The following is a 21517-nucleotide window of genomic DNA, read 5'->3' as shown; positions in this document are numbered from 1 at the left end:
CTACGTAAGCAGATAGTAGAATACTGAGGCGCCAGAGGACAATTCACACATAGGCACACACCAGTACATACATGCATACTTCACACTAACACATGAACACATACACACGCATACATACATATGCACACATGCATTTGCACATTCACTTTACATTTGATGTTTGTCCTATGACAAGATCAAACTCCACATTTTGTAGTTGGCATCAGATACGTTGTCTATTGCTTTTCATAATGGCAAAAGTTCATCATTATGCAAACTGATACAGACATAACATATATACATATATACAAAGGAATCTACGAATGACACAGGACTATACTTCAAGGTTCAGGATTTGCATTAATAGATACTTGACATTGTAAGGATTGGAACCTTGACCCTCACCATCACAGTTGACGTACGCAAATGCCGTTGCAGGAACTTCGTGCACCACGTCTCCCGTCCCGCTCTCAACACAATAACACCTTCTCGTGGCAAGGTCATCAATGCTGACGTCACACTGGGGAGGCGTAAACATGCCGTCTGGCAAGCACGTGCGCTCGTGGAGATAAGAAAGGTTCATTGCGTGCATTGCGGACTTTAGTGCATCAAGGTCAATAAAGAGACGGAACAGCACGATGCTCATGTCGGTGTTGTCCGTTGTGTTGAGGACTCGAACCGTCGTTGTATGGAGCTCCTGTTGCCGCTCACACAGACTGAGGTTCTCTGCATATAGGGTAAATTAGTAGAACATATATAGTGGCCTGTTCTAATGTTCTACTTTAATGTTTTAATTGATAATGTCTTACAAAAATGCCATTCTAATGCACGTGTGTACATCACATAGATAGACGTATGTAAATTCTGCACACGTGTGTAAACATGTCATCAGAACGCAAATATTCACAATATGCAAAAGAACACTTTATGCAAATTTGCACCATGCTTCGAGTTAGTGCAACGTATTTGTGCACGTGTATTTACTGCACGTCTATTTGCTGCACGTGTGTATTTACTGCACATGTGTATTTAGTGCACGTGTGTATTTACTGGACGTGTGTATTTGCTGCACGTGTGTATTTACTACACGTGTGTATTTACTGCACGTGTGTATTTACTGTGTTCGCGTTCGTCAACTTTCCGTGGAGACGAATTATTTTCGCGGTCTTTCTTATTTTCGGCTAGGATTTCCGTTTTTTCCTGATATCTTCACATTGGGCCGGGGAATAACTGGTATTTTTCTGGATACGTTTCTCTTTTCAAACACTACTTTGGCAAAACGTCTTTGAAAACGTACAGACGTGCTCTCAACTTTTAAATGGAGTCGTATTTTAAAATAAAATGTGGGGTATATACATACTCTTCGCCCCGACGACTTGCAAATTACACAGCGGTCCAGCACGCGATTCCGGGCACTGGCATAAGTCCCCGTTATCCACGTTACCAACGCATTTGCCCAGGGGAGTGTTCAGCGTGCAGATGTCAGGCATCCCAGCCACCGCCGATAGGACAGTGCACAACGAGTCTGAATTTTAGAATTATAAAAGTACATTTGAAGTAATAATATGTGATATAAAAATGCTTTCAGTTTCGGTGAATATTTTAGATGGTTTCATTTATACCTTAACGAGTGGCCCAGTCGCCCAAGCCGCCGTTATTCGCTATCCAAAGTTGCGTCCCTTAGTCGACATGAATTGTTTCTGTGTGTTTGTTTGTTTGATGTTTAACGCCGCTCTCAGCAATATTCCAGCTATTTGACGACGGTTTGTAAAATAATCGAGTCTGAACCAGACAATCCAGTGATTAATATCATGAGCATCGATCCACGCAATTGGAATCGATGACATGCATAAACCAAGCCTGACCACCCTATCCCGTTAGTCGCCTTTTACTGTTTCTGTGTGAAGTGTTTCTGTGTGAAGTGTTTCTGTGTGAAGTGAGGTGCAATGGGCGTTTCACATTGCTTTCATGATAATTGTACTTACATAACCATGTGCATGAACGTGTGTGCAAGGCTGCTTGTACTAGTCCGGACTTGTATTGGTTTATATAGATAAGATACCATACCCCACTTTAACATGAATACCGCTCTCAGACACAGTAAACTGACTCTGAGCCGACAGTCCTTGTTTTTCCTTGTATGATAAGTACCTTATTTTAACGTCTGTTGACATGATGCGACCAGGTGATCGAACCACCGAACTCTCCGGGCAGACGCTTCAGCCACTACACCACGGAGGCAATCTGTGTTTCTGAGTTTGTCAGCACCATACCTGTGCTCATGGGTTTCACCAAAGTGAGAAAGGTCTGCGAACTGCATCACCTCAGGTTTTCCTCCCACATTAAGATAACACGTTCACGCTGTTCGAGGCGGCGTTACACTCCTCCCACTCGCTCAGTAGATGTTAGTTGGACGAGTATAATCAAGTGAGGACAGCACTATCTGTGCTAAAACATTCTTCTGTTAGTGGTATTCATACTCTCTGTCGGAAGGCCTTGTTTATGTCCCTTAAGACACTGAACGAGTAAATAATCCTGATCGAATCTAAAATTACCAAAAGCATATATACCCCATTGAAAAAAAATTAAGCATCGCTTACTATACATTTCCACATAAAATAGTCATTTTCGGATTTTCTTATGACACATTTTCATTTAAAAGTGAAAACTATTTTGTAACTACTCCATGGCAACAGCTGTTTGACTATTTTCAATAGCATCTTTACTTATGATATGACCTAGTTCTTCCGTTCAAACTGCCCAGAAGGCATTGGTATAGAGAGGGGAGGGGTACTTAACATGTTTCCAGGTGTATGGATCAACTCACTGTTCATGGCCAGGCCGTCCGATGTGTTGAGTAACACCAGTACGACCAATACAAGCAGCCTCTCCATCCTGTAGTCCAGCGGTTCCTCTAGCACGGACACATCACCTGCCCAGCAACCAACAACACAGCTGAAGGAAAACTAAGGAGAGACAGTGGAACATCGATTCGGACGATTCGTAGGAAACCGTATCGTCCGGAATAACGAGGTTTAACTGTACAGAGGGTGTACAAAGTGTGAATACAGCGTATACAACACTGGGACTAACTCATCTGATGAACTTTGTCAACATAATGACACAACTACCATGCCTAAATTACTATATTAGCAGGCTATATCCATTCATATAGTACGAGTGATTACAAAATGCATCATCATAGCTTGCGTCATCTTCTCGAGGCAAGGAAGTTAACTGGCTATATAAGTCCAGTTTCCACCCTTAACAAACCAGGCTGGGCTTGACCGTAACTCCACCAGTGTCTATAACGAATTCATTCCTGACCAACTCGTGTTATTCCGGGACAAGCCGAGTGGTGACGAATGTTACGAATTATGTCCCTTCTATATCCCTCCTATTGACCAATCAGATTCAACCTCTCATATAAGTTGCAATTGATTCAAACAAAATAGCGGCGCTGAGTCAAGAAGATCTGATCGATAATCAAAATCAAAAGACGTGCAATTGTTAAACTGCGTTTACAAAATAAGCACATGTCACAAAGAACCTTGAACCTGAACATGATTTAATTGTTACAAAATACAAGCTATGGCAACTTTTGCATACATAAGGATACAGATAAATACAAAAAATAAGTAGTCGAAATATGGCTGTGTTATGTGAACGATCTGCCACCCTTCGCCTTCGAACCATCAAGCAGAAACGTGAATAAGGGTATGAGCCTGTTTTCCAAGATGCTACGAGGGTAATTGCCTCTTACGCAGCCAGCAGTCAGTAGGTACCCATTGAGGACTAAAAGGAGTCTGGAAGAAAGTTGCTAATGGGAAAAGGTGAAAGACTTATCGTTCTCCACGTTGGCCATGCTAGTCAGGGCTCTCTTGACCTCGAGCCAAGGCCAAGGACAACATTGACTACCACACAGAAATGAACGTCCGTTGTATTTTCGGAGTGGGTGAAAGATAAATTGGTCTCTGCTTTGCCTGCCAATTCCCTTATTATCATGAACAGTGGACCATAGCACAGTATGCAGGACCCAGACAGCAAGGCCCTGACGTCTAATAGCCTTAAAGGAGATATGGTGACGTGGCTGCAACGGATGAATATGATCTTTCCTTCCTGGGCATCAAATCTAAAAAACCTGCGTCTGTGCAAATAGTTGAGAATTACACCAAAGGTCAAGGTCACGCCGTCTTACGACTTCTCCCCTACCACTGCGACCTGTACTTAATAGAGGTGATATGGAGTATCGTCAAAGGTGGTGTTGGACGCGGGATGTTGAAAGCTAGTAAATGAATCGGTCGCGTAACAGTGGAGACATGGCAGCGTTGCGTTACGAGATAGAGTCAAGATACTGGTCACGTAATAGGCTTCAGCAAGCAACAGTCCCACCAACAGTCCCAGCAATTCCACCGAAGAGGGATGTGACATGAGCGAGTCAGATTGCGATTAAAATTATCATGATACGACTTTTATGCTGTTATTCCATTTACCGTTGTTCAAGATGTCAACTTCTACACATGACAACATGATAGATTCTGGTGGTAATACAAATACAGGGTATTTAATGCCGTGTCGGGAATATACAGTTAACAGACTATTTTTAGTTACTCGTATTTTTGCTATTCATCGTTCTCATTTGGGGAATAGTTCCTAAAACAACTGTTTCCAGTGATGGCGTCATATTTGTTCCGTATAGCGATATATGCTGTAGGCCTGTCTCCGCCCCTCTCGACAGACAGACGGACAGACCGGCTTCATGGAAATGGATCAACGTTTTACATGGGGAAAGAGGTCGGACAGAGCTCGACTGGTACCTTTCCCGTTGCTGCAGGCTGCAGGCGAGGAACGCAAACGCCCTACGGTGTGTAAACCAGTCTAGGACAGTACGCGGCTCCCTGTTATGATTGTTGCCGAATAACATAAACATCTTTAGTGTAATAATTTACTGTCAGGGATGTTTTAAAAAACATTTACATTTTTATTTATGTATTTATGCATATCAATATACACATGGGAGACAAAGATAAAGTTTCTTTTAAAAGCTTGGTTTACATTTTCCCAACGATTAGCCGTCCCTATGGCCCATGCCCCCATGCACTTTTCTCAAACACATAACGAAATACAAAGAAACGGGTCTTGCGATGAGCTTGCGTTGTCATTTTGCCCTGAAACATTGGAACAGTAGTAGGTGGGCTATCAAATGCCCTAGATACGCTACTCTATACGTGATCATATTCTAATTCAACATATATGAAAGAAGAAACACACGTATACTCACAGATCAGTAGCTGTGTAGATTCTGGCAGTGTTGTCCTTGGAATAAACACGTCAAGCCGAGCTCGTCAGCTGCGTCTGACCTGGACCTGTACAAGCAGGACGTATACTGCTCTCATTTAAAATAAATATGAAGAACATACAACGGGACAAAACGTTCATTGATGTCAGGTGAAACACACACTTCCTCGTGAATAAGCTCAGTGATTGTGTATGTATGCAGTATGCCTGGTGCTGGCCCGGCGGGTACGGTCCTAACAGATCTCACGGTTAGCAATAAACCTGACTGAAATAGATGACTTGACTGTGATGTACAGTGATGTGGTGTTCCCAGAGTCCAGATTTCACACAGAAGTTGATCCTTTGCGTGACAGCACTATACAGTGTGTCTTCCCGTCGGGACTCTGGGGCAGGGTACCGCCCTGGTAATCTGTACTTGTCTTATAGGTCAGGCATAGGACTTGCCTGATGTCGCGTCATCGTGCCCCATGGCGTGAATCGTTGCTCATGCTTTCAGTCACTGGTTTTCCTGGTCCAGACTCCATTATTTACAGGTCAGCGTTATGTATCCGGAACACTGCTGACTTCGGCGTTTAGTATACATGCACTCACACACTAGGTGCTCGTTGGTTTCACCAAAGTGGCAAACGCTAGCAACAAACGAGTTGTATGTAACCGTCATGATTTGTCTGAAGTACCGTACGCTCATTCAACGATTTTCCTACCTGGGTGAAGAGTAGAAGAAGTAAGGAAAGTCTCGGGTCCCTTGGTTAAATACCTTTATGTAGTGCAATCACATCCCTGATTACTTGTTGGGGTTGGGACACATGCCACAATCTCGCATGACACCCCACACGTTCATTAGGCAAAGGACAAGCTAAGATAAGCGCCCTTTTTGGTCAACAGGATCCGCGTACATGTATTTTGAAGTGGGCCAAACCTTTAGAAATTGTCGTGAAAGTCATTATATAACTTCTCATGAATGAAAACTAGACTGTAACACATTGTAACGTGTCGATTCCAAAAATTGAAACAATTACTTAACCCAGAAATGTGAAACCAACAAAAACAACAAATGGTATACAATCAACAATCGAACTAGGTTTTCAAATCAATACAAATTACTTCACAGCAATTACAGTGGCCATGTGCAGTAGAGTTGTAGTACAATCTTGAATGGCAGTAGCTAATACAAAATATGATGGCAGTGGTGATACCAAAAGTTCTGTGATAATAATGTTCACCTATCCGCAACAGTGGTCAAGCTTCCGAGCTAGGCCTAGGCTTGGAATCCGGGGTGATACGTGATCTTCACGCGAAAGCTGGTCTTGATGTAATGTCAGATGAAATGTGACATGAGACAGGCACGCGCCCTCTCCACTTATATAGCCTAACTAGCTGCCAGCACTTTCCACACAATGTTAGACCAGTTCAGCGTCACAAGAAGATCACAAAAGATCCCACGTGTTCCTACATGTTAACGCTTGGCATCCATTCATGCTATTCCGAAGGTCGACAGATAATTCGAACATCTAAATATATTAACTCCCCCACCACTGCTTATATTAAATAGTACTACATTCCTGACAACTAATCATAGTCAAAATACAATGCAAAGGAATCGTGCTTTGTTAACAGTTTAGTTACCGATCCCATAAACTCGCGACCGGGATCTACTTGAAATAGCTTAGGCCATTTTAGTGGTCCGCGTTTATATATGTGACTCAGTGCATTAGCTACTTCTGTTGAATCTTTCGAGATTAATGGCTCAGCCTCTTTGTATCAACTAGCCACATCCACTACTGTTAAAGCGTATTTATACGTTTTGCGTTTTACCTTATCGTGGGGAAGAAACAAGAGGTCAGCCTGAAGAACTTCATTCGTTGTAAAAATATCAAACTTCTTCCTCGGTATATAACGCGGTGCCGGTAAATATATTTGCCACAACGCTTGTTTCTTTAACCAATCCTTGGCCACATCTTTAGATACCTTAGCCGCGGTGGCTAATTTTTTTATTGCTCCTACACCTTTCCAATATCCTCGTGGGCTATAGTAAATTTTATTCATTATTAATTAATATTGATGTTTCGTTTAATACAACTCATGACTATCATTGAATCGCATAATCATTTTGGCATAAAAAATGCCACCTGTAGTGGCGGTATAGGTATATAAATCCAGCTCCAGTGGAAATGCGGCAGAACCCCTATTACCTATAAAAAATTATATCATTGGCCCCAGGTATTGGTGAGCTAGAGCCAATTTAACTTAATCTTATGACTATCGTTGAATCGCATCATCATTTTGGCATAAAAAATTCCCTCTGTAGTAGCAGTATAGGTATATGAATCCTGCTCCAGTGGAAGTGAGCCAGAACCCCCATTACCTATACTACTCGGGGTGAAGCTGCCTCTACCTCTATCATACCAAAGACTATTATTGCATAACATGATAATACTACTACACGGCCATATGGTAGTTTCTATATTTGGGTTATAAATAAACAGTACTCCAAGGGAGTGAATGCCGATCTCCCATGGACAAGACTATAAGACCCATCATACCACTGACCGCGTGTAATCCACGACACAATTACACAACGCCGTTACTAAGTTCATTATATTTAATAAAACATGAACATGACGAAAAGTAAACAAACAGAGATACAATGTAGTGCTTAGTGTAGTGACGGCCTGTAGGTGTTCAAGCATGCTGACTGAACTGACATCCTACAATTACCCCAAAAAGAAAAACGTGTGCCAATGTGCCAGAAATTTGAGTATTCCAAAGATAATTTCGAATTTCGACATTGAAGGACGAAGCTAGACTATCACCAGACGAGTGCAATCAGGACTGTACAACGCAACACCCGGTCAGACTGACCAGTTGACCGACGAGACCTCGCCCTGAGGAGGGGTGGGGGTCGTCAGACAGTCGGAGGGTGGATGAGGAACATCACAACTCGGTCACCCGGTCAGCCGCTTCCGGGTACTGGGTCAGTTCCTGGCTTGACAACTTACCCGGACGACAACCCGACATCGTCAGATATTTGAATTTTATACTTACTTCAGTTACAATTAAATTATTATTTTAGAATTACGAGAAATGCTTCCGATGTGCATGAAAAGATATTGAAAATAAATGCAGATTTTTCTGATCAATGTAAAGATGTCAGCCAGTCCACAAACAAGAACACACCCAAGCAGTTTCCACATCAGCGGCATCCGTGGCAGCACGTGACAAATGGCTGGGCCAATCTACGTAGGCCCTGAAACAAAGGGGATTAATATGAGTAGAACCTTCAGATACACCAATGACTTGATCAAACATTGTACTGAATTAATGTGGGTGAGGGGTTACTTTCAAAAAGATAGTGGAATCATCAGATACACCCATAACATAATCAAACATTGCACTGAATTAATTTGGGTGAGGGGTTACTTTCAAATTGATAGTAGAATCTTCAGATATATTAATGACTTGATCAAACATTGTACTGAATTAATGTGGGCGAGGGGTTACTTTCAAATAGATAGTAGAATCTTCAGATACATCCATGACTTGATCAAACATTGTACTGAATTAATGTGGGCGAGGGGTTACTTTCAAATAGATAGTAGAATCTTCAGATAAATCTATGACTTGATCAAACATTGTACTGAATTAATGTGGGCGAGGGGTTACTTTCAAATAGATAGTAGAATCTTCAGATATATTCATGACTTGATCAAACATTGTATTGAATTAATGTGGGTGACGAGCTACTTTCAAATTGATAGTAGAGTCTTCAGATACATCCATGACTTGATCAAACATTGCACTGAATTAATATGGGTGACGAGTTACTTTCAAATAGATAGTAGAATCTTCAGATACACCCATGACATGATCAAACATTGTGCTGAATTAATGTGGGTGACGAGTTACTTTCAAATTGATAGTAGAGTCTTCAGATACATCCATGACATGATCAAACATTGTATTGAATTAATGTGGGTGACGAGTTACTTTCAAATTGATAGTAGAGTCTTCAGATACATCCATGACTTGATCAAACATTGTACTGAATTAATGTGGGTGACGAGTTACTTTCAAACATACAGTAGAGTCTTCAGATACATCCATGACTTGATCAAACATTGTACTGAATTAATGTTACTTTCAAATTGATAGTAGAGTCTTCAGATACAGCCATGACTTGATCAAACATTGTATTGAATTAATGTGGGTGACGAGTTACTTTCAAATTGATAGTAGAGTCTTCAGATACATCCATGACTTGATCAAACATTGTATTGAATTAATGTGGGTGACGAGTTACTTTCAAATTGATAGTAGAGTCTTCAGATACACCCATGACTTGATCAAACATTGTATTGAATTAATGTGGGTGACGAGTTACTTTCAAATTGATAGTAGAGTCTTCAGATACATCCATGACATGATCAAACATTGTATTGAATTAATGTGGGTGACGAGTTACTTTCAAATTGATAGTAGAGTCTTCAGATACATCCATGACTAGATCAAACATTGTACTGAATTAATGTGGGTGACGAGTTACTTTCAAACATACAGTAGAGTCTTCAGATACATCCATGACTTGATCAAACATTGTACTGAATTAATGTTACTTTCAAATTGATAGTAGAGTCTTCAGATACAGCCATGACTTGATCAAACATTGTACTGAATTAATGTGGGTGACGAGTTACTTTCAAATTGATAGTAGAGTCTTCAGATACATCCATGACTTGATCAAACATTGTATTGAATTAATGTGGGTGACGAGTTACTTTCAAATTGATAGTAGAGTCTTCAGATACAGCCATGACTTGATCAAACATTGTATTGAATTAATGTGGGTGACGAGTTACTTTCAAATAGATAGTAGAGTCTTCAGATACATCCATGACTTGATCAAACATTGTACGGAATTAATGTGGGTGACGAGTTACTTTCAGATTGATAGTAGAATCTTCCATTTTTAACGACATTGTCAAACATTGTATTGCATGGACGTTGGTGACGCGTGTGGTTGATACAGTATAGATGTACGTACCCTGAGAATCACTCTTCCCATGCGGCGAATCCTAGACTTCCTTTTGTTGGAATTGGCTGTTGAAGAAAGCACATTTGTTTATCTAAAGTTCGCGATTCAGTCCACATGACATGTTATCTATTCGTAACTCTTGCACATATTCCCGTAGCTGTAGCACGTATTCCCGAAGGGAAATAAACATATAACAAGAAATATGCCACGGCAATTTCATATAAACTTCCAACACAAATTCATTAGATCTGTATTGTATTGTAAGGAAGGGTGGATAATCACAGGTTTACGAACTCTTGACAATATAGGTACCTGAGAAGGTGGCGGAGTGTGCTTCAGGAACTCTCGAATGAGGAGGAATACAATAACATTACTGTATGAAGAATTGTCATTGTCTACCCACCGGTTTACAGTTTCTAGCAGGTAATCTGGCAGCGTGCATGCTTCAATAGTGTCATTGCTTCAATAGTGTCATTGCTTCCATAGTGTCACTGCTTCCATAGTGTCACTGACTTTACGCGAGATGAGGACGCATATGGAGGGGATCAGGATGTTCGTACAAAAAGTATCTCAAATATTAGTCCTGCTCCCTTTCGTTTGTCTCAGTCTCATACCAAGTTTAATGCAAAGTAAATGAAAAAGCTTCCTATATTTTAACGATTAAACGCATCGGCTCTGACGCGAATAAGTCACAGGCATGTCTTATAGTTAGTTGTATGATTTGTTAAATAATTAATAATAAGTGATGATAAACATTCGACAGCTATTGTCAACTTTGCAAGAGGCTGTCCGACCAACTTCCTGTCTGTGATCGAACTGTCGGCCATAATTAACTGCTCTTTAACCTAGTAATTCTTTACAAGACATGTTGTCTTCAATTTTATAGTACATATTGTGATAAGTAAAACACAGTAAAAAAGTATAAGTCACCTATCCACTTCATCTATGTAGTAGAACGAGATGATGCTGATGTTGCTCGTGGTGCCGCTGCTGTTGCTGATGCTTGTGCTGATACTGGTGCTGCTTCTGGATCTTTGGCTAGATGAGTCGTGCCTACATACAGAGAATAACAATGTATCAGCTTATTATTCTGCAGGGAATCATTCCTCATTAAATCTGTGTCTGTCATTATAATACATAATTAATTATAACGTGTCAATTCTTTCAAATTAGAATGAAGAACAAACAATGTATGATGTATGTATGTTTGTATCCAACAGGTCAAGGCTGATGTCAGTACAGAGAGTGGAGAATAAACAATGTATGGTGTATCACTGTCTGTATCCAACAGGTCATGGCTGATGTCAGTACAGAGAGTGGAGAATAAACAATGCATGGTGTATCACTGTCTGTATCCAACAGGTCATGGTTGATGTCAGTATAGAGAGTGGAGAATAAACAATGTATGATGTATCACTGTCTGTATCCAACAGGTCATGGTTGATGTCAGTATGGAGAGTGGAGAATAGACAATGTATGGTGTATCACTGTCTGTATCCAACAGGTCATGGCTGATGTCAGTATAGAGAGTGGAGAATAAACAATGTATGATATATCACTGTCTGTATTCAACAGGTCATGGCTGATGTCATTGTAGAGACAAAACAGTGAAGTGAGTGGAGAATAAAAGTTTATAAACTTACAAGATGATTGCGCTTCGGTTCAAGGCGACTTCGAGATCCCTGAAACAGACCAGCGATATACAGTTTTAGGATAACTTCATTTACCTTCGGAACCGTGAAGATCCGGGTTAGAACAGATCTTCAGCAACCCGTGCTAAGAGGCGACTAACGGGATTGGGTGGTCAGACTCGCTGACGTGGTTGATGCATGTCACCGCATCCCAATTGCGTGGATCGACGCTCATGATGTCAATCACTCGCTTGTCTGGTCCAGAATCGATTATTTATAGATCGCCGTCATATGGCTGGAATATTGCTGAGTGCGGTGTTAAACAACAAACAAACAAATGATTTACCTTCGTGAATACTGTAGACATTTCATTATACTATTGTGGAGTAGGCATATTTGTGGCAATAGGCAAGAAAACGATATCGTTAAAACCAACTTTCCAGTCTAATTTCCCTTTGTTATATAAACTGTCTGTCCATAGAAACAACAGATGCTAGATAATAATTCTTGGGTTCATTAAAAACAGGTATATATAAACCGCATAAAAAGTCTATATTTGTATATTAATGTCGTTCACTGGACAGATGTTCTGAAACATAATGTGTTGTGGGGGAAACAATACATCCAGTGATCGCTATCTTACCTGGGTGGAGGACCTGGTGACCTGGGTTGGGACAATTCATCCTTACAGTCATCCCCAGCCCCGAGATCTCTGTTCTCGTGTCCCGCTCGGGGAGCAGCCCTAAACAACAGATAATGGTAGATTAAGGAAAATGGTATCAAGACAGACATGGTGCACTTTTATCATTGTGATTTTAACCATTAACCATGAGAATCTGTGTATTACCTTGTCTCCAAGAGATGACGTATAAAAAAACTTCTAACGATTGAATATATTAAAGAGAACAATAGCACAATTAATAGTTTTCAATGATGCGAACGACCCATGAAGATCCGGGATAGGATAGATCTTCAGCAACCCATGCTTGCCGTGAGAGGCGACTATGCTTGTCGTAAGAGGCGACTTACGGGATCGGGTGACTTGGTTGATGCATGTCATCAATTCCAACTGCGTGGATCGATACTCATAATATCAGTCATTGGATTGTCTGGTCCAGAGTCGATCATTTACAGACCGCCGTCATATAGCTGGAATATTGCTGAGTGCGGCGTTAAACCACAAACAAACAAACAAACAAGAATGCGAACATTTTCTACATTACAGTCTCTACCATAACAACATTGTGGTCAAGCTGATGTCGGACCTGTCTGGCTGTTGGCACAGGAGTGCTGCTGGGAGGGGCCGCCTCTTGTGTCCCCCCTCAGTCACTGCGTCGTGTACAGAGGGGGGCATATGGGGGGTGTCCTCCGGGGGAAACTCATCTGGTGCATCCTCAACACCACCAGCATCCCGTACTACATGATTCTGTTGTTGTCTGTGCAAATAAAAAATTTAATGTCGATTGAACATTGTTGGAGGTATGTAGTGATCAGATTGAACATTGTTGGAGGTATGTAGTGATCAGAGTGAACATTGTTGAGGTATGTAGTGATCAGATTGAACATTGTTGGAGGTATGTAGTGATCAGAGTGAACATTGTTGGAGGTATGTAGTGATCAGATTGAACATTGTTGGAGGTATGTAGTGATCAGAGTGAACATTGTTGGAGGTATGTAGTGATCAGATTGAACATTGTTGGAGGTATGTAGTGATCAGAGTGAACATTGTTGGAGGTATGTAGTGATCAGAGTGAACATTGTTGAGGTATGTAGTGATCAGAGTGAACATTGTTGGAGGTATGTAGTGATCAGAGTGAACATTGTTGGAGGTATGTAGTGATCAGATTGAACATTGTTGGAGGTATGTAGTGATCAGAGTGAACATTGTTGGAGGTATGTAGTGATCAGATTGAACATTGTTGCAGATATGTAGTGATCAGATTGAACATTGTTGGAGGTATGTAGTGATCAGAGTGAACATTGTTGGAGGTATGTAGTGATCAGAGTGAACATTGTTGGAGGTATGTAGTGATCAGAGTGAACATTGTTAGAGGCATGTAGTGATCAGATTGAACATTGTTGGAGGTATGTAGTGATCACAGTGAACATTGTTGCAAGTATGTAGTGATCAGAGTGAACATTGTTAACGGTATGTAGTGATCAGATTGAACATTGTTAACGGTATGTAGTGATCAGATTGAACATTGTTAGAGGCATGTAGTGATCAGAGTGAACATTGTTGGAGGTATGTAGTGATCAGATTGAACATTGTTGCAAGTATGTAGTGATCAGAGTGAACATTGTTAGAGGTATGTAGTGATCAGATTGAACATTGTTGGAGGTATGTAGTGATCAGATTGAACATTGTTGGAGGTATGTATTGATCAGAGTGAACATTGTTGGAGGCATGTAGTGATCAGATTGAACATTGTTGGAGGTATGTAGTGATCAGAGTGAACATTGTTAACGGTATGTAGTGATCAGATTGAACATTGTTAGAGGCATGTAGTGATCAGATTGAACATTGTTGGAGGTATGTAGTGATCAGATTGAACATTGTTGCAAGTATGTAGTGATCAGAGTGAACATTGTTGCACGTATGTAGTGATCAGATTGAACATTGTTGGAGGTATGTAGTGATCAGATTGAACATTGTTGGAGGTATGTATTGATCAGAGTGAACATTGTTGCAGGTATGTATTGATCAGATTGAACATTGTTGCACGTATGTAGTGATCAGATTGTACATTGTTGGGGGCATGTCGTGATCAGATTGTGTGTGTGTGTGTGTAACCATAGGGCGCATATGAAACTTTTAACATATCATTGGCTTGTTTCCAACTATTTAGTATATGACGGCGGTAGAGTCTGGGCCTGCCCTCCCGATCCATCCAGGTTGTTAGGAACAAATTCTAAACCGGAAATTTTCGGAGACAATTGATTTTTGTTGATAACATCCCGAGCCCTTTTACCTTAACCAGTTTAAATCACTTTTAAATATTGAAAAGTAATTAAGCATAGGTGATCTTCCTCAACATTTGAAATCGTTCTATTCTAGATTTGCAGATTTTCTAAGTGGCAGCGGAGTGGAGTGCGTGAGTGAGTGAGTGAGTGATTGTGGCAGCGAAGACACCGCGTGGATAACGAAGGGGTCACGCGCAGGGAAGGAGCTTGGATCCGTGTATTCTAAAGTCGAGCTATTTTCAAATCGTGAAAGACAAGATTTTTATACTTCTCAAAGGCTTTCACCTCTTGGTATTAAAGTTATTAAGAAATTCGGACGATGTCTATTAAATATTGAACATAATAAACATTTCACTAATTATTTAGGGATATGTTTGTAATCTGAAATGAAATGGTATATCCTCTATTAAATTGATCGAGTGTTTGAGCTATGAGTTTGTTTGTGTATGGTGCAAGGCCAAAGCGCCTGTCGTCTGTGTCTCATGGGTGCTGTTGTCTCAACAATTGATGGAATGCTGATGATTCTTGGCTTCTTCTGATGTGGGGTAGCAGAGTGAGTGAATGAGTGAATTTGGCTTAACGCCCTTTATAACATTATTCCATATATATGTTCCCTTTATGTGGGAGGAAAGCCCGAAGTGATACAGGTCTCGTGGGTTTGCACCACTTTTGTGAAACACGACCACGGGCATGGTGCTGACAAACCTAGAAACTTTATTATGGTGAATCGGGATTCGAACACACGACCACATAAGTTTCTGGCATTGACTTATACCCCGTTCACATGCACAACATTTACAAACGAATAGTAATTTTTCGCACATGTGTAACTATACATACGTGTGTACATGTAAATTTACTATGCGTTCACGTGAAAATCAACTTAGGTGTGTAAATAAAGTATGTAAATTGTGTAAGGCACACATACAGTCTGTTTACGACTTTCAACAAAAACAGGTTGTTTTCCAATCAAGGTTGAATGAGAAGAGAGTTACTTCACCGAAAGTTTTCGCGTGAAGCAACATGTGTTTGATTTAATTTGTACACACAATTTTTACTCCTTGAAACCAAAAGAAAACACGGTCCGCTCACCTCTGCATATACGCATAAAGGTTGGCAACTGTTGACAATTTGTTTGGTGTTGGCAAAAGAACAGATATGAATTAAATCATCCTCTTACGTTGGCATAAACGTTCACATTGCAACATATACACACAGTGCAAATTTACATTTACATTTGCACCTACTCCAGACATGATGCACATTTGCTCCTGGTGTAAATATACACACATGAGTAAACATGTTCACATGACAAATATACTCACGTATGTATTTTTACACACGTATGCACATATACACACATATGTATAGAGGCGCATGTGAACGGGGTATTAGACGACGGAGCTACCTGTGTCCCGCGTTAGCAGTGTCAGACATGAATAATTAAGTTTGTTTGTTGTTTTACTCGACACACAGCAATATTCCAGCTGTGGCGGTTGCCTGTAAGTAGTTGATGTTACGAGCAACTTTCAACACGATGGGGTACGATAATACGCAATCAACCAAATAACCGAACTTGCCTCCCGAACCATTTGGTCGCGTCAGACAACACGCACACATGTCTGGGGCCTATTCTAACCCGGAGTCCCGGGTATCGCATGTATTCAGGGAACATGTATTCACAGCTGCTTACCTTTCCATCTATTGATCCTAGTTGTCTAAATACACCGGTACTGAAGTCGATAGATTAATCAGACCCGCTTCTATGACGTCATCATATTATGACGTCATAGAAATAGTCCAATACCCTTTTTCACTAAACACGCGACAGAGGCCAAAACGTTGGCAGATGGGCTAAAAGGTTCATGGCGTTGTAATGTTCACCAGGTTATAAATCGTACACAATTTGATATTAAGTCTTCATGTTGTGCGGCAAATAGCCATATATAAACCGAGACCCGTGAAGATCCGAGTTAGAATAGGTCCTCAGCAACCGATGCTTGCCGCAAAAGGCGTCTATGCTTGTAAGAGGCGTCTAACGGGATCGGGTGGTTGAAGCATATCATTGTATCCCATTTGCGAAGATCGATGCTCTTGATATCAATCACTGGATTGCCCCGATTCGATTATATACAGACCGCCGTCGTATAGCTGGAATATTGCTTAGTGCGGCAGACAAACAAGCATAAACCCAAGGAATTGTTAGAGTGAGAACAGGTCAGGCGGACATTAGTAATATGCCAGCAATGTCGCGGTAGGGGACACCAGAAAAGGCTTCACATATTTGGGGACTGAATTGAATACGGGAAGTATGTAAAGCATTATTTGACATGACACCCTCTGCGTAACCTGGCGATTACCGGAGCTTCTTGGAATATGTACACGCCTGTGTTAGAATGTTGGTATGTCAGAATGTTGAACAAGGACAGTTTGGAGTGTTGAATGCAAAAAAATGGCAGATTATTTTCCTACAATGCGATGCATATGTTATTTTTTCCTGAGTAAAACTGGAATTGATTATATTTTTTAGAAAAAAAATCCTTCTTCAAAATCGACGAAAATCACGATTATACCTGCAAATAAGAGCAGCTCGATGTCAGATAAAAATGTTAGCTGTCCTTATTAATTGGGTGAGGGTTAACAGCTTTTCCATCCGACAAAATAGAGTTTTTAACGTCTTTAATTAACAGCTCGTATTTGCTATCAGAAAATGTACAAGTAAAACGGGTTGAGATGCAAGAAAGACCGTGAATTTAAAAGTTTAACCCTTCCTTTGTGTGTTATGTAATCGCGGATGCATGTGAGGTCATTTTTGTTGTTACTTTAAGTTTCAAATATCAGTCACTAACGATTCTGATTATCGAGTCAAAATATACTTCTTCTTTTTTCAAACTTGATACCTTGTACTTCCTCATACAGTTTTAATGCCTTTTGATAAGTTGTTTCTGATACGGCATGGCCAGTTGTTATCTAATCTGTTTACAGTCTGTTTGGCCCCAAATGAGAAGTGACAAGCAATTCTGACATACCCTGTTCCGTTGTGTAGCACGTGCAGTACGTATTTGCGCTGTTCATCCTACCGTTGTTCCCCGCCCCCATGGCATATTTTTAAATTAATTTTGACACATGAATTTAAAAAATAAAAGTTTTTAGATCTAGTTCTGGTGAGAATGTATGCCTCGAGTAAAGCATATTTCCCGGCCCTTGCCCTCTAAAAGACTGATGGGCGATGCCACAGTCGGGTCAAGTTAAGAGCGGGTGGCACAACTATTCATTTGCGGAATTGCGTTTGAGTCGTGGAAGATCGTTCCAACAGATGTTAAAAAAATACTGACAATTTCGTTTGTTATTCACAATATTATATATCCTTGTTTTCACCCCAGGGACATTACTACTTCGCAAATTCCCAACGTCCCACCCCTACAGGACAAAATGGGAGGATCCGAGCTAGAACGAGCTCTGTTGCAGCGCATGTGTTTACAGGCATCTACACCAGTCATTCAATGGTGATTCTCAGGATCTTAGGGTTGGTCTGTTGGCAACAGAGTCGCAATATTTACTCAACAGCCATGTGAGAAATCTTGTCAATGCCGTCCAAAAGGCACAGAAGATTTGAAAAGATGTGTATACGGGTAAGTGGGCCAATGTCACATTTATTAAAGGTTTTGCCTAGCGGTTAAAGCGTTCGTGACGCCGAAGACCCGGGTTTGATTCCCGGCATGGGTACAATATGTGAAGCCCATTTCCGTGATATTGCAGGAATATTGCTAAAAGCAGCGTAAACCCATACTCACTCACTCACTCACTCAAGAGATAGGTACAACATGTCCGATTGGGAAACGTTTGGTTGTACCTTTCAAAAAGAATTAAGATACAGGTATAAATTGATCTGGTCATGCATGCACTGAAGTTACCTGTCGGCAGCCTCCCTCAGGATTGGTGTTGTGTAGGGTGATGGGGGCACCACTTGCACTACACCGTTGTAGGTGTGGTGCTAAAGAAGTTTCCAAACACGGAACAGAAACCACATTTCTGACAGCACAAGAAAAGGTAGCAGTGGCATTGGGAGTTGAAGGTATGGAGAGGATGGTGTGCTGGGGTTGGGGTTGGGGTTGGGGTTGGGGTTGGGTCAAAGCCTTCTTACATTGCAGACAATCTGCAGAAACATGATCTTTATACTGAATATAGCTTTTAGCAGTATTCCAGCAATATCTCAGCAGAGAACACCAGAAATGGGCTTCACATGTTGTACTCATGCAGGGAAATGAACCCGGGTCTTTGGTGTGAAGAGTGAACGATTTAACCACTAGGCTATCCCACTCCCAGTATCAAATAAACATTCAAAAATATATTTCCATGAAGAGGAATTTAAGCAAGCTATCAACTAAACAAGGGTAATTCACTTGGTTCTTTCAGCTTCATTTACTGTTTAACAAGACCCCTAACTCCACACAATACACAGTGTCTGACCATGAGGCTGCATGCACACATTTTATGGCACTTCAACTGACTGTGGTTTGTGAAGCAGTTATAAAAGACTTTTCCTGACAAGTGACTTTGAGATAAATATTATTCCAGATGTTTCTCTCTTTTTCTCTCACTCCAATTATAAAAATCAAGCATCATAGGTACAGAGCCTGTTTCAAATCAGGGTATCAAATTCCCCATAATTTCAGTCTGACAACTGGCCTGAAAAATTGCAAAGTTTCCAGACCAGATAAAATGTTGGCAGTCCAGAATTTTCTAGACTAACGGAAAAAAGTAACAAAAGGGTTAACATAAGAATAGTATTGTTTAATTTACTAATAAGAACAAACTGGTGGATTGTCAACTCAGTAACTTTAACTCCAGACCAATTTTTCAAAAAGACCATCCGTCAGCAAAATAGACTGTTTCGGACTGTCGGGTAGGCGGGTATTTGAAACACTGGTAAAATCTACATGATTAGTAGGATTGGATATTGACAGAAGTTCTGTATTGCAATTTATTACCCACAGGGTTAGGTCTCATCCATGAGTCAAAGGTGTGTTGCTTGCATCACAACCAGAGGTGGACACACACGCTATTGATTTGTAAATTGACATTTAGGCATGTTCATGTTTTTTATAAAATCACGCATTTTCCAAATTAAACCATTTGAACACTTACAGGAGTCCTTTATCTGATGCAAACCGAAATTGTTTCAGATTTGGTAAAAAACATAACTTTGCATTAAATCTTATTCAATGTCACAGGAACTTTTGTTGTTCAGTATATAAATACTGAATAACTACAAAACATCTTTGCCGAGCAAGCATGCATGTGTGAACAGATTCACTAAGGCAACAATATATATGTGAATTCAAAAAAGTTGAAATTTGGTGAAACCAGAAGTAACTATAAGTCCCAATTTCGCCAGAAGTTCATTTGATATATGTAATCAATATATTTTTACTCTTTCCAAATAGTTTGTCATCAAACAAGAACTTGTATACAAGGAAGGATAATTTAGAAGTTTAGATATTTTCCTAGAGAGTACATTTGACCCCAAAACATATCATTCTCATTTTAATTAAGTTTAATATATTGAGTCTTCCAAGTTCCCCATGTACCTCGAGATTTGGAGTACTTTTTCTGAATGATGTTTTAGAAAACAAAATTGGACACCTCCATTGTTTTTAAGTCCCCATACTTCACATATGTAGAGAAGAACTGGGATAACCCAGTTTGTTGAAAAGCCACAATTGACATACAAGAGAATAAATTAAATTTTTGCCCTTGGCATAAAACATAAAACATAGCTTTCTTTTGCTTTGTTATAGTGAATCCTGATTTTTTTTATATAAGAAGCGCCAAGGTATTTTATAGGAATCAACATTTTCCAAAAAATCATGACCAATTTTGAAAATATATTTTTAATCATTTTGCCTAATAATAATATGTTAGTTTTGGTAATAATAATCTTAAGCCTTCAATGTTTACAATACCTATGAAATGCTTCTAACATCTCTTGAAAATCATAATAATTTGTGGCTAATAACACTACATCTGCATACAATAATACAAATATTGGGATAAAACTTTCAATCAGAGAATGCATCTTTTTTCTGTTGGACCCCTTCACATGACTCCTGGACAAGGGCTGCTTTGTGATCATTTACAAATATTGCAAATATCTCCTTGTCTTACTTCAGATTTACATGAAAATCTTGTACCCTCCCATACCCTCCGCCTATACCCCACACCAACACCCTCCACCCATACCCAACAACAACACCCTCCACCAACACCCCAAACTCCACCCACACCCTCCACCAATACCCTCCACCCATACCCTCCACCCACACCCTCCACCCATACCCAACACCAACACCCTCCACCCATACCCTCCACCTATACCCAACACCAACACCCTCCACCCATACCCAACACCCACACCCTCCACCAATACCCTCCACCCATACCCTCCACCCACACCCTCCACCCATACTCTCCACCCACACCCTCCACCCATACCCTCCACCCATACTCTCCACCCATACCAAACACCAACACTCTCCACCCATACCCTCCACCCATACCCTCCACCCATACCATCCACCCACACCCTCCACCCATACCCTCCACCAACACC

General features: G+C 40.6%; 1 long non-coding RNA gene across 1 annotated transcript; it reads right to left on the bottom strand.

The window, feature by feature from the left end:
* Window positions 1-7782: 7782 nt before the first annotated feature.
* On the bottom strand, window positions 7783-12661 carry LOC124149029. The gene is made up of 4 exons (XR_007219411.1): window positions 12584-12661; window positions 11953-11991; window positions 10319-11362; window positions 7783-8524 (listed from the first exon to the last, which is right to left on the bottom strand). It is a non-coding gene; the product is annotated as an uncharacterized LOC124149029 (long non-coding RNA).
* Between the last annotated feature and the right edge of the window lie 8856 nt (window positions 12662-21517).

The sequence above is a fragment of the Haliotis rufescens genome, unplaced genomic scaffold, assembly GCF_023055435.1.
Source record: "Haliotis rufescens isolate VD_foot unplaced genomic scaffold, xgHalRufe1.0.p SCAF_8, whole genome shotgun sequence".
NCBI classification, from domain to species: domain Eukaryota; kingdom Metazoa; phylum Mollusca; class Gastropoda; order Lepetellida; family Haliotidae; genus Haliotis; species Haliotis rufescens.
The sequence above is the reverse complement of the archived record's forward strand: the minus strand, read 5'-3'. Positions and strand labels throughout refer to the sequence as shown.